The following is a 14,450-nucleotide window of genomic DNA, read 5'->3' as shown; positions in this document are numbered from 1 at the left end:
TTTCAACAGGCCTGGGGTTGTGGTTTTAGTTACTGGCAGGAGTTGCTGTTTGTAAAATGAACGCTTCACTTTCTATCAGATTGCCTTTTCCAGGGTAGGTGACTAACTCACAGGGCTCACTATAGACTTACTGTTTTCTCAAATACTTGAACTTTTTTTCCTTTTTTAATTTTGTTTAATTGCCATTGTAACACTAGAGTGGCTGATATTTCCTACCCCCACCATCCCTGCACTCCACCCCTCCTGTTCCCAACCCCCAGCTCGGGTGCACATCCTTGACTGTCCATTGCTTTGGGATGTCCTCCCAATGTGAAAAGCGCTATACAAATGCAATTTGTTGTTGTTGGATGTATCTCTCTTTCCTCTCTCGGTCTTTTAGTCTCTCTCACCTGTCTGCGCCAAGATGAACCCAGATAAGCAGCGATGGGATCAGAAGTTTGCTGTGACTAATCTCTGTTGCTAAATTTACATGCTGTAGGTTTGCTAATGTCAGTCAGCATATCAGACTTCAATGGATACAAAAAACAATTTGCATAGCGCAGTTCCTGAAATAATTACCTGATATTAAAAGGTGGTTAGAGTTGTTATTTTTTTTCTTAAATGGTGCAAATTATATCTGAGTCTTGCTTTCCTTAATACTCCTCATATGGTATGGAATAACATATCAAGGAATCAGAACTGCAGTTTGTTTCTTTAAAACCCTGAGTCATGGATGTTTCTCTAAATGTTTCAATAGGTACTGGTTCATTGGGTAATGGATCAGTGGATAAAATGCACCACAGGATGTGGAACAACAGAAATGTACAACACAGTGGGCGGCCAATGCTTTTTGTGTAAGTATTTTCTCCTCCAAGATGTCATCCATCCTAATCCCAATTCCCTGTTCTTTTCCCCATACCTTCCAATACCCTTCCTCTGCATCTTCTTGTCTAATTATTTCACAGAAAGTGTGGTAAATGGGCAGCATTTCTGACCCCATTGCTCCTTGGCTAAGCAGTGAAAAAACAATCAGGGTTCGAATTCCAAATCTCTATCCAGGATGAGAATAGACTTGGATGAGATGTATGCCTTCCCCACCCCCCCTACTTTACAGGTACCAAATGTACTTGGACAGGGAACCAGAGAGCTGCAGTGCCTGTAGAAATGAACGCAGAATTAATCCCTGCCTTCAACAGTCGAGGGCTAATGATGGAGATTTGTCTCTTCCAAATAAATCAAAATAAATCACAACTAGCCAGTGATTTGAGGTGACTTTCTGCACACAGTCCAGCGGTCAGCCAGCAAACAAGACCAATAGGACTCAAAGGCATTCTAACTTTGAATGTACCAGGGTCCCATTGCATGTTTGTTTGAATGTGGATGTGTTATGGGCATCAATCTAAGGGATCTCAGTACTGAATGACAGAACATATTAAAAAAACATGGTATTTGAAACAGGAACCACACAGGAATCAATCCATGAATAATCAATCCTGTAGTAACCGGAAGTCCATCATTCTGACCCCATGGGAACTCTTCTTGACACAGTTTACATTCAGTCATGTCAGAGAGAGGTTTCCACAGATCATCATGACAGAATTGCGATAACTAATGGGAATATGCACTGAATCAGTCTGTGATATACAGACCGCCCATATTAACCTCTGCCATGCCCTGGTCTTTATTTACTTTGTGGTAAAATGTATGAATTTGAAAATAATATTTTGACATTTTTATGCTGACAAATTGGTAGAATTGCATTTTTTTGTGATTTTGCCTCTAACAATCCAACCTGAGCAGAAAATCTCCAGGTAATCAGATGGGGATAACTGGCATTAAACAGTAAAAAAAATTCACTTTTATAAAGCTGCTTCCCTCTTCCACCACCCGCAGGCCCCCGCACCCAATATTTAAACCAGAACTACACAGCACGGGCAGAACCCAGATTTAATGTCCAGTCTGTGTGCTGAGTTAGCTTACCTGAACCTGAGCAAATCTGGGAGTAAAATGGGCGTCAGATTTCTAGAGTTAGGGAGACGGGAAAAAAACAAGCAGCGTAGCCAAGCTTTAAAAAGCCCATGGTTATACAGGGTGTCCACAAAGTCCCCTTACCCCCTGTTACAAAACAGCAATATGAGACTATGGAGAAGCTGCAACAAGCTGTCAGAAATACATTTCGTGCCTTCGCTCCATCTATATTATGGAAGATATTCCACTAAATATAGCAACGGATCGTTATCTGCCATGAAAATGATTGCACTCACACCGAGAAAGAGGGGAAGAAAATTATTTTTACCAGTCTGCTTCAAGTTCCCTGCCCTACCCACCCTACCATTGATGGGGTGAGCTTTGAGCCAATGCCTCTCCTGCTCTCTGAAACTTCACCTTTATTTTTGACCCTGCTTTGGTCATCTCCCCCACTTTTCTCAGTTCCCCAACTCCCAGCTTGGGCTCCCAGTCGCCTCAGTGAAGCATTTTAACACGTCCTCCCGAGGTAAAAGGCTCTATCTAAATGAAAAATGATTGTTGTTTTAACACAAAGGGAACTTAAGTTGTTGAGTTACTCTGGTGATTATCAGCACAGGTGTCACAGGTATTTACAGCAGGTTTTCTAAGCACATTCAACCAGTGATATTATTAAACAAATCCAGTCAAATCAACAGGCATGTGAATCAGATACAAGCAAATGCCTGACGGAAGTAAATGTATACAAGTTGTTTTGTTAGTGGCACATCTGGTGACCCACCACTCAACTAATAATCGGGTTCCTACTTACTGCTAGGTAAACAGAGGCGTGCGGACTAAGGAAATTTGCCTAAAGTTTTGTCCTGCCAAGAATCAAACACATGTCCTCTCGCTTGTGAGGCGAGTGCTCTAACCACTACGCTACAGGACTCTAAGAGGTGAGTGCTCTAACCAATACGTTCTACTTAACTTGCGACATGTGATGTCCTGCAGTTGCCCCTTAACGATTTTATGTAAAAAAAATTTCAATCAAGAGAGGAAACCCTTTCTGCGCCATTTCAGTCAGTGATACTCACTCACCAAATATAAAAATCCAAAAGGTCCTGGTCAAATTAAGTGTGTGAAGCTTATCTGTAAAAAAACACCTTCTGTTCCTGGCAGACACACACGTACACAAGCACACATAGGCGTTGCTTTGATTTTGTGGGAGAGGCTTCTGCTACAGCTTTGATAGTCTCTCTCTTTCTCTTCTACCACTGCAGTTTCATATCCTCACAGACTGGGTTGACTGCTACAATCTGCATCAGCTATAGTCAGCATCTGTGTTCCACTAGGCCTCAGCGCTTCTGAAACTGGTTTCAGTAACTCTTTTGTTGCATGCAAATTGCAGTATTATCCTCACGCATAGTCTCCCAAGCAACAACTTGTGCTCTCGATCAGTTATTTCATGACTTGACAGTAATATCAATCAACGCAAAATGATCTCAGTTCACAGATCAGCACCATCCTACCCTCCTTGTGGGTGTGAAGGATACAGTAGTTCTCAATCCAATGCATATAGATCAGTAGAAATGCAAGGCAGACAGCTATTTGACATTGAAAATGCAGCACAATCTTGCCCTGTTCTGTCCTATCTCTGTTCAGCATTCATATATATGCATTTTCTACCTGGAGGGGAAGTCAACAGATAGTGATCAAAACAAGTGCCTGGGTTACATTTTCTCTCCCTTTAGCTCAGGAATGTTGAGGTGTTTTGTAACAGCCATAATACTGCCTTGCTGACTTTAGCTAGCTTGACACAGGCCAAAGATTGTAACCTCTGGACCTGTATGTCTGAGTTGAACACTAAAGAATGGCTTTTCCTCATCGGGAAGGCTAAATTATAGACTTTTTTAATGGGCTGACAATTTCATGGCTTCTTATTGGGAATTATATTCTTTGCCAAAACATTAGTCAAAATGTTTTGCTGCATTGTTGTAAGACAAGCAATTTGTAATTCAGGAAATAAGTCATGGAAATGAAGCCATTAAAATGGAGAGTAACCAGTGGCTGAAATGCACGTGAATGAAGGAGGTTGCTATGGTTTGAAAGATACTGCACAAGTAATAAAAGTAGTTGCCTGGTTTACAACAACAATAAGATTATATTTGCATAGCGCCTTTCACATTGGGAGGACGTCCCAAGGTGCTGGACAGTGTATGGGTGGGGTGGGTGGGTCGGGGGACATGGAGCAGGCCAGAGCCGGCTGAGCAGAGGGAGTGGGCGGGTTGGTAAGGGGTTAGGAGGTCACAGAAGTAAGGTGGGGCGAGGCCATGGAGGGCTTTGTATGTGAGGACCAGAATCTTGAACTGGATCCTCTGAAGGATAGGGAGCCAATGGAGTTGGGGGAGAGTGGGGGAGATGGCGTCGCGGAGTTTGGTGCAGGAGAGGACACGGGCTGCAGAGTTCTGGATTATCTACAGCTTGTGGAGGGAGAAGTTGGGAAGGCCGACAAGAAGGGCGTTTGCATAGTCGAGCCTGGAGGTGAAGAAGGCATGAACAAAAGTTTCAGCGCCTGAGGGATGAGGTAGTGGCAGAGTCAGGCGATGTTACGGAGGTGAGGAAAGGCAGAGCGAGTCATGGCTTGGATGTGGGGAAGAAAAGACAGTTGAGGGTCGAACAAGACACCCAGGTTCCTGACTGGCTTGGTGAGTTGAAGTGTACAACCATGGAGGTTGATACTGCCAGAGCCTGAGGTGCTGAGGCGCTGGTGTGAGCCAATCAGGAGGGCCTCAGTCTTGTTGACATTCAACTGTAGGAAATTTGCCCTCATCCAGGACTTGATATCCGAAACGCAGTCTGTCAGGACAGCAGTGGTCCTGGAGTTGAGGGTGGAGGCAGAAAGATAGAGTTGGGTGTCATCTGCATACATGTGGAAGTTGACCCCATGTCTGCGAATGATGTCACCAAGGGGGAGCATGTAGATATTAAAGAGGAGAGGGCTAAGGACAGAGCCCTGGGGGATGCCAAACATGACAGTGCGGGGGCTAGAGGAGAAACAGTTAGAGGCAATGAAGTGGAGACGGTGAGAGAGATAGGGATCGAACCAGGTAAGGGCAGGTCCGCGAAGATTAAGTAAAGCAGAGAGGCGGTGTATGAGGATGGAGTGGTCAACAGTGACGAAGGCGGCAGAGAGGTCGAGGAGGACAAGGAGGCAGAGGGAGCCCTGATCACAGATGTTCAGAATGTCATTAGTGACTTTGACCAGGGCTGTTTCCGTGCTGTGGGCAGTGCGGAAACCGGATTGAAGGGGTTCAAAGAGGGAATGGCGAGAGAGAAAGGAGTGGAGCTGGGACGCCACGACTCATTCCAGGACCTTGGAGAAGAATGGGAGGTTAGAGATGGGGTGGTAGCTGGAGAGGAGGGATGGATCCGGGGAAGGTTTTTTCAAGATGGGGGTGATGACAGCTGTTTTTAGGGAGGTGGGAACTGAACCGGTGGTCAGGGAGAGGTTGATGACATTGGACAGGAAGGGGGCCAGAAGGTGGAGCTAGGAGATGAGGAGAGAGGTGGGGATGGGAACGAGGGAGCAGGTGGTGGGTTTGAGTTTGCGGACAGTAGTGGTGAGGGAGGAGGGAGAGATAGGGTCGAAGGAGTATAGGGGAGAATGGGTGTGGGGTAGGTCATGAGGGAGAGGTGATGTGGGGGTGGCTGTGGACGGGGCAGAGGTGGCTGAACATATCCCCTCGATTTTAGATTCAAGGAAGTCCAGCATCTCCTCACAGTTGGCGTTTGAGGAGAGGATGGGTGAGGTATGGGCAGGTGAACGGAGTAGATGGTTAGTGGTGGAAAGCTGAAGCCGGGGGTTGTCCTTTGCCGCTTTGTTTAATAATATATGGACATTATAGGATATAGTGATAAGACATGACACTTGTTAAATAGGAATATATAAAACAAACATAAACAGGAGGAGCCATTCAGTCGATCATTTCTACCATTTATTAGATGTTGACAGATCTTTTAATCTCAAAGCCCTGGCCTTTTGTCACACCCCTTTATATCATTACTACCTAAGTATCTATTTCTATTTTAAACATCTCTTTTGATTCAAATCTGTTCCACCAAACATTGATCCAAATCTCTTTAAATTTTATGTCTAATTTGCGAAGTTCACTACATCTCCTTCTCACGGGTTTCCGTTGCTCAGCAAGTAAATGTGCCACATAACCTTGTACAGAACCAAACATAAGGTCCCTGATTCAATATTGGGTCTGCGCTTCGCTGACTGATCTCAACCAAGCTCCAATATACCATCCTCATACAGTAACAGTGGGGATGCTATAATTGGCTTCACAATTCCTGGGTTAGATAAAGTTAGCCAGTTTCTGATCTTGCTCTAGTGAGAAACCTTTTATGTGTACAGACATCATTCGCCTCTACATTTTACAGTGTATCCTGTGAAGTATTTTGAGATGTCCTCCTGACATGAAAGGTGCTAGATAAAATGTGAGGCTTTTTATTATTATTAATATTATTGAGTAAAGGACTTGATTGGGATTGTCTGTGGTGCCCTCCACCTCAATTGTCAAATAGCCTGCAACCACACCCTAGCTAGGCGCATATCTGAATGGCAGCCACTTTGGCGCAGAGAGCAGCCAGTGCTATGGAAACATAGTACAGCAAAGAGTTGCTCACTCCTTCAGTGCAGGAGAGAATAATGCGGAAATGGGCATTAAAGTTTCATGCGGAGATCAGCTCTAAATTGTGCAGAGATGAACTCTAAACTCATGAATTAAGTGACCCCGCCCCCTCACCATAAACTGACCAACAGCAATTTCATTCTCATTCCAATAAACGCCACAAAAAGTAGCTGCTCTGAGCCATGACCAGAGAAGTCTGATGAGGAAAGTGGTATGACTGGTACATCAGGCACGGAAGAGCTGCTATTTATACAAAAGGACAGACTGACTGAACGCCAAAGTGTGTGAGCTGGGTCAAATTAGGACAATCGATAAATTAGCAGGAACTGCTGCAGTTGGCTTTACTTTTGTTTGCTGGTGATATCGGCAAAATGAACAGACTGGTAGTAGTTTGGGCCCTGGTGCTGTTTGCTGAGCTGAACATGAAGAGATTCTCCCATCCTTTATCTCCAGTTCATTCATTTGAAACTTCATCCCTGTAAAGGTTAATTAGCTTCAGTGTGCTGTGTGTTGCCACTACAGAAACCTAGCAGCACTGTCTCGCACCATTATTCTAAATGTTAATGTTGATGTAAGGCCTGAACAGCGATGATGAAAAATCACATTATACCAGCGTAGAAAGCTACAGTGAAATACTCATATATTGGGTGTCAGAATAACTCAAACAAAAGTATTCCCTATACAGTATCTTTTGAGGTGAGTGCAGAGGAGACTAAAATCACTCTCGCTTTATAACCTCATTTAAGAATGAAAATAAATCACTCATTAAACACCTTGTCCACAGACAGAGCGGAACAACCTTAACAATTAATCATATTCTCAATTTGCATGTGATAAAGCTCTTCAAATGTATATGACGTCCATAAATAAGTAATGTTGTGCATTTGCCAAACTTTCAGCTGAAATACAACTTAAACCTTTTCCACTTGTCTATTTTCCAAATTAATTTGCTGCTTTGTAATGCACGTGAATCATCACACCAATCACTGAAGCCAAGCAACACACAGGACATTAGATTATCTGGGTTTGGAAATGAAAATCAGAACTCACAATATTCAGCTAAAAACAATCCAACAATGCCACTTAAAGCCACCCACTTCCTCGTTGCAATAAGCCAGTCGTCTGATGGAAACTCTTTTTGGCAAATGGCCATTGTTGATCGAGCATCTGTGTAAAGTTTACTTCACAAACATGGCAACAATGCCAGAGGCAGCACTCTGCAATATGCCATGGCATTCAAGTTTTGTGCTGCTAAACACTGCCCCCATTTAATAATCCTTGCATCTGTGCCTTACCAGGTTATTGAAAAGACTCAAAGCACTTCACAGGATTTTACTGTGACGGATTACTGTGATTTAACTGTATTGTAGACTGTGTAGTTGTAGATGAACATGGCAGTCAGTTTGCACAGCAATGTCCCTAAAATAGCCACGGAGTGAGTGACCAATTTTATCTTGGGGGGAATGTTGGCCAGGACACTGGAAGAAACTCCCGTCTCTTTTTGAAGCGAGGCAGGTAGGGCCTCAGTTTAACATCTCATCCGAAAGACAGCACCTTCACCAATGCAGCACTTCCCCAGCACTGCAATGGAGTGTTAGCTTAGGCTATGAGGTCAAAGTTCAAACTTGGGCTTGAATCCAAAACCTTCTGACTCAGAGGCGAGAGTGCTACCAACTGCGCCGGGGTGACACATGTATTTAGAGTTTTCCAAAGAACCTCTGTACATTTGGAGCTTTTAGTCTCCTACTTCTATTTTCACAGTTGGCACCTTGTCACTGCATTGCTAAGTGCTAATAAAACCGTTGCACTGTTGGTAAAGAGAAGAGAATGATTTGTGATGGAGGTCAGTCAGATGGCCATGTTTCTGAGTGTGGAAATGTGTGTGACAGTGTAATAACTCCAGCAACTAGCTGTTCTGCCTGTTCAGCACAATTAAGTTTGTGGCTACCAGTTTCTAACATCTGGTTCTGATGCTTCCAAATGGTTTGACAAAGCTGTTGGAAAAAGACCTGTTAACCCATTAAGTGGGTGGATGGATGAAATTAAAATGGGCCACTAAAACGTCTGTACACATAGGGGGTCCTGTAAGTATGACGCTTGTGAATCGAGCACACAGTTTGCATTAACAACACAATGTTTCACAAAACTGAGCCAAACCATACAGAAACATTGCCATTTTCTCCTATCATGGCTGCCAACACCCGGGCAGATGCAGAGTGATGTGAAGTAGTGCACACTACCAGAAGGGAATGCTCAGAGAAAGTTGACCTGCCTGAATATGTTACCTGAAACTAACAGAAGAGAAGTGTCAAAGATAACTGTTGAACTTTATCAAATAGTATCAGAGAACTCAGTGGCTCTTTGTTACCCAGATCTGGTCTGGCTCCGCCAGGGAATATCATAGCTCTTTGTTTTTCAACTACTGGATTGTTTAAATCATCAAACAAAGGTAGTCAGGGTTCAAGTCACTGCATTGCTAAAGCCTTCTCACCTACATTCACGATGTGGCTGATACACTGATCTGGAAGGGTAATAGTTTTACCTACTTCCACAGAGGTTTAGAACCGGAGGTACAAAGACATCCACCGTTCTACACCTTTAATGAAATCCCTCGGATCTTGGACATTGTCTGCTTGTTCAGGTGGACGTTAAAGTTCCCGTTGTAGTATTGAGAAAAAAGTTTTTCCCAGTGTCCTGACTAACAATTCCTCAGATAAAATTGGTCATTCAATTCATGGCTGTCTGTGGGCATTGCTATATTCAAATTGGTGGCCACATTCACTTACAAATACACAGTTACTACCCTTAACAGAAAAATTCTGTTTTGACCCTTTGAGGCGTTTCGAAGATGTGATAAAGCGGTACATCAAATGTAAGGATTATTATTATTAAACTGCTTACGCGTGGAGTATGGATATCCCAAAGAAAATCCCATGACCTGCATTAACTGCAAAGAATTTATTAGTGAAGATGTTCTGTGTCTCACAATGAAGGATTCCATATGTCAAATGTTCACTGGAAAGATATACTAGACTTAGACAATTCACTAGTTTAATACCTGGGAATGAAGGGATTTAGCTATGATGACAGGTTGGGTAGTCTTGGGTTACATTCCTTAGAGCTGACGTGATCGATTTGAGGCGTTTAAATAACAAGACAGATAGTGAAAAATACTTCCCCCGATAGAGGGATCCAAAATAAAGGGGCATAATCTTAAATTTAGAGTGAAGTCAGTTCAAAGTGTGAACAGAAATATTTTGTCACACAGAGGGTTGCGAATACATGGAAAGCGCGGGCATAGAAGGTCACTGAAGCAGAATCAATTGGAATGTTTAAAAGAGAGTTAGGACTAAGGGAATAAGAAAATGAAGGGAAATAGGATTAAAAAACCTGCCAAGATCAAATAAACTGGTGGAAAAGGCCCGTCAGGCTGCATGGACTTCTCCTTTTCCTATGTTAGGAATGATATATTATGATGTGGCTTAAGTTGTTCCATTAAAGGAAAAAAAATTACCCAAAGCTTTTCATGAAGATGCTAACCTGTGAACAAGCCTCTAGTATTCGGGTTATAACTCACAGTGTGCTAAATCTAGTGCATCATGAGGAATTAGAGTCTTACTTATAAGCTGCTTATGATATATTAAAGACGTTTTAGCAGCCTATGAACGCATGCCAGAAATACGTTTATTAAAGTTAAGAAGAAAAGCCGCTGGAATAAATCGGAGTTGAACAGTGAAATTTATAGGAATCTGCTGAATGCTGACGGTATTAAAATAAATAGAGGTGTGTTTAATTGTGTCACACAATAATGGGATAGATTTTCAATGCCTTGGCTATAATGAAAGAACTAACAAAGCAACAATTCAAACTACAAAGGCAACAGGCAACAGGATATTTTCCATTTATATCTGCAGAATTTAAAAGAGACTTTAGACAAAGCCAGACTGAAAATGGTTGTGGTATTCTGAAGAATATGATATACAAATGTCATGGAGAAGTAAAGGAAATATTGCAGCCTGATAGAAATTGCTCCATATTTATTAATTTGTGTGAATTCTGCAGTCTCACTATTATTGGTTTTCTTCTGATAAAAGAAGAATTAAACATTTTCGTTTTTAGGCCATTCCACTGTATCAGCCACTGAAAAGGGCAAAATCAGCATATCAGCATGAATCATGATTTCTGAAAGCCAGCAAAGAGCACGAAAAGGCCAGTGAGCAAAATGCCATCTCCCCATTCCCATACACTTTGGTCTTGTTTTTTTTCCCTGCACTTTGAAGGTCTCTGGAAATTGCAAATGCAAATCCAAGCACTCAGGCTGACCCAAGATGTTTAAATTTATGCCCATTTAAATTAGACACAATTCACATCCTAACAACTCCACACCACTGCAACCTGCTTAAACCCCACTCCAATATCCACCCCCTTCGCTCAGCTGGCTCCAGCCCTTCGACACGTCTCTCGTCCCCACCATTGCTTTCAGCCATTGCACCCCAAAGCTTTTGATTCTCTGCCTCAGGCCCTCTGATAATATTCCCCCGCGAGGCAGCTGCACTCTAGTGTCTCGCTGAAGTGGCCAGTGTCCGCCTGTCTCAGATGGTAGTGTTCTCGCCTCTGAATCAGAAGGAGGGTTCAAGCCTCACATTGAGACTTAGAGCTCATAGTCTAGGCTGACTCCAGTGCAATGCTGGTGGAGAGTTACATTGTTAGACGTGCCTACAGATGAGATGTTAAACCAAGGCTACCTTTTCTGATCCCACTGTATTTTTCTCCGGCCTGCGGTGTGAGACAGTGGCAGAGCCGGGCGACATTGCAGAGGTGGGGGGAGGCAGAGCGGGTCATGGCGCAGATGTGGGGTAGAAAGGATAGTTGAGGGTCAAACAAGATGCCAAGGTTCTGGACTGGCTTAGCAAGGTGGAGTGTGCAACCATGGATGGTGAGGCTGTCAGCGCCTGAGATGAGGAGGCGCTGACAGGAGCCAATCAGGAGAGCCTCGGTCTCGTTGACGTTCAACTGAAGAAAGTTACCTCTCATCTAGGATTTGGATTATACTGCCAACTATTACAATTTAGCCCATAAATTCAGTACTTTGAGTTAATGGAGAATAACCTTTAGTGTTATTCATTTCCTCTCACTGATATCCCTCACCTTAACAAGCTCAACAATTAATTTAGGAAATCGAAACCATCTCTCATTACTTATCTCTTGTCAAGTTCAGTTACAGTCAATGGAAGAGCACTAAATTTCAATAGCAAATGATAAGAAAAATGGCTGATACACTGACCTTCACTTCTGGTTTTATGAGTTTATAAAGTTGAGAGTTTTATACGTATATGATAATAACCCCTTCATTTGATATATGTACTATGTACGTATGTAAATTTAGACTGAAATCTGTACATAGTTGATGGTGAATTGGTCTAAAGTCATCCTGTAATGTTTATCAAAGCCAGAATAAGACAGCCCTTCTTTTTAGTTAAAATATACACAGGTGTTTTTTTTCTCAGCCAACTTTGCATTCATCTCAAAACTTAGCCTGAAAGGTTTCAGTTCCTTTGCCAGTTACCTCATTAGATTTATATCTAAAAATGGTTATAAGTGGTTATAATTTATCTCATGCCTTTGTAGCCAGCTGAATGGCAGAGGACACCTGGGAGATAAATAAAGTATAATAAACCATCTCTTTATGTTTTCTTTGGAGTATATCTTAGATTTTATTTTTTGTTGTTTCTCCCTCCCCTCATTCTAAATCACCAGTGTTGTCTTTCTTGTCGATGTAAAAACAGATTTTTGGATTAACTGCGGGTTAGTACAAATTGTCTGCCGCGATTTGCCCACAAAATATAGTCATTTCACTTTACAGTATATTCTGTGAAGCGCTTTGAGAACATCTCGTAGATGTGATAAGGTGCTATATCAAATGCAAGGATGATGATTATTATTATTATGGATGACCACTGTAATTTATTAAGACTGCTCTGAAAGCTGTGACGTATTTTCCTCACACACAGTTAGAGCCCATAACTCACAAGAACAGCCGTACCAACCAACTGCAAAGCTCGTTGCATGGAGAGTGGCTTTTGAATTATGATGCCTAAAATCATGTTCAGCAGATTTAAGTAGCAACAAGCAATTCTGGAAGGTACAACACTTTCAAGCTCAAGATCGTGCATTACTGATTTAGAAAAATATAGGGGGCTAAAGGAGACTTTTTTAAAAAAACTCTCCCCCCTCCATCAATCATCAACAAAATTAATTCCTCATGCATTTTCCGATTAAACATTATTAAAAAGTTTTATGAATGAAGATTGCATTGAAAACTTCCAATATAGTACGGTCAGCCTCCAACACCAAAGAAGCATTCTATCACCATAGTTTTGTTATACATCTTGCCAAGCTTTAAAACCCACCTTAAGACCTATCATCTCCCCCTCCCCCCAACTTGGGTTCACAGTTAGCTGTGTGAAACTCTTTGAGATGTCCTCTCAATGTGAAACTTGCTATATAACTGTAAATTGTAATTACCATATAATTATGAAGGACCAAAGGCTCATTTAAATCTGAAATATACAGTTAATTTGCTTGATTCAATAAAAGTATTGAATTTCATCCTTCATCTGTGTTGAGGTGAAGCCTCGAGTGTAAAGTTGCAAAGAAGCAACACTGGAGATTAACCATTATTACCTAGCTAAAAATGGTGAAATGTTCTATTTTGTTCAACATTAATTGTCATCATTGGTACTACTTGGCAATTCTACACACCATTTCAAAGCAATCCACAGTAAAGAGTCATTATTGCAAACTATATCATAATAATCTTTGAAATTGATACAGCGGCTTACCATGACAAAGTGTCTCAAAATACTTTACAGAGTTTTTCTGTTAAATGTAAACGTACTGACTGGGCAATTGTAGGTGAATGCAAAGCACATTTGCACACAGTAATGTCCTATAAACAGCCATGGTGTGACTGACCAAATTCACCTTGAGAATTGTTGTCCAGGACACCAGGAGAAACACCTTTCTCTTTTTGAGTAGTACCATGGAATCTTTAAACAAGAACAAACAGATGCAACCTCATCCAATGGACATTGTTATAAATCTCTTATAAATGCAAACTTTTGTTTTTGGTTAACAGGAGCCGAGTGAGAAGGATCCCTGCTCTCAGTGATAAGCCTGCCTTTCCAAGTCCTGCTGATGAGCCAGGCTGGCTGGTCGTACGTTGAAGTTTTGTGCACCAGCCTGGGTCAGGAACCAGAGCATTGAGTCAGCCACAGAGTTACTTGATTCCAACATTCCTTGCCAAGTACGTCACCTTGGAGCCAGTTCAACTCCAAGAAGATCCACAAAGTTAAAATCCACCTAATGCCTCCAGCAGCTATTGTCCCAAACCTCAGCGCTACCTCATCAGATATTTGATGGATGTCTGTCGTCAGCATGTTGAGAGGACCTTTACAGCTCAGCTCGTGACGTGCCAGTCACCCTGTTCTAGAGGTCCAAGTACCAGGTTGCAGAGCCGTCTTACACATCACTGTCTGCTTAATTGAGGTACTTGTGTTGGTAGTTAGACACGTCTGCTGTGAAGCTGACTGTGCTTCCAGGGTGCTCAGTGACAGGTCAGGTAGGCCAGAGCCCTTCCTCCCTGCAGCCACTTCCCCCTTTTACTACAAACCCACCTCACTTCTTGGTTCTGTACTTTCCAAATTGGCCAAAGGAAACCCCTGCACAAACCAATACATGACACTTGAGTTTATTTCTTGACTCTGCTGTGTTTCACGCATCTTAATCTCTCATCTCTCAGCAGCAATAATTTCATGCAGAGTTCGA

This window comes from Callorhinchus milii, unplaced genomic scaffold (assembly GCF_018977255.1).
Source record: "Callorhinchus milii isolate IMCB2004 unplaced genomic scaffold, IMCB_Cmil_1.0 Scaffold1, whole genome shotgun sequence".
Taxonomy (NCBI): Eukaryota; Metazoa; Chordata; class Chondrichthyes; order Chimaeriformes; family Callorhinchidae; genus Callorhinchus; species Callorhinchus milii.
The sequence above is the reverse complement of the archived record's forward strand: the minus strand, read 5'-3'. Positions refer to the sequence as shown.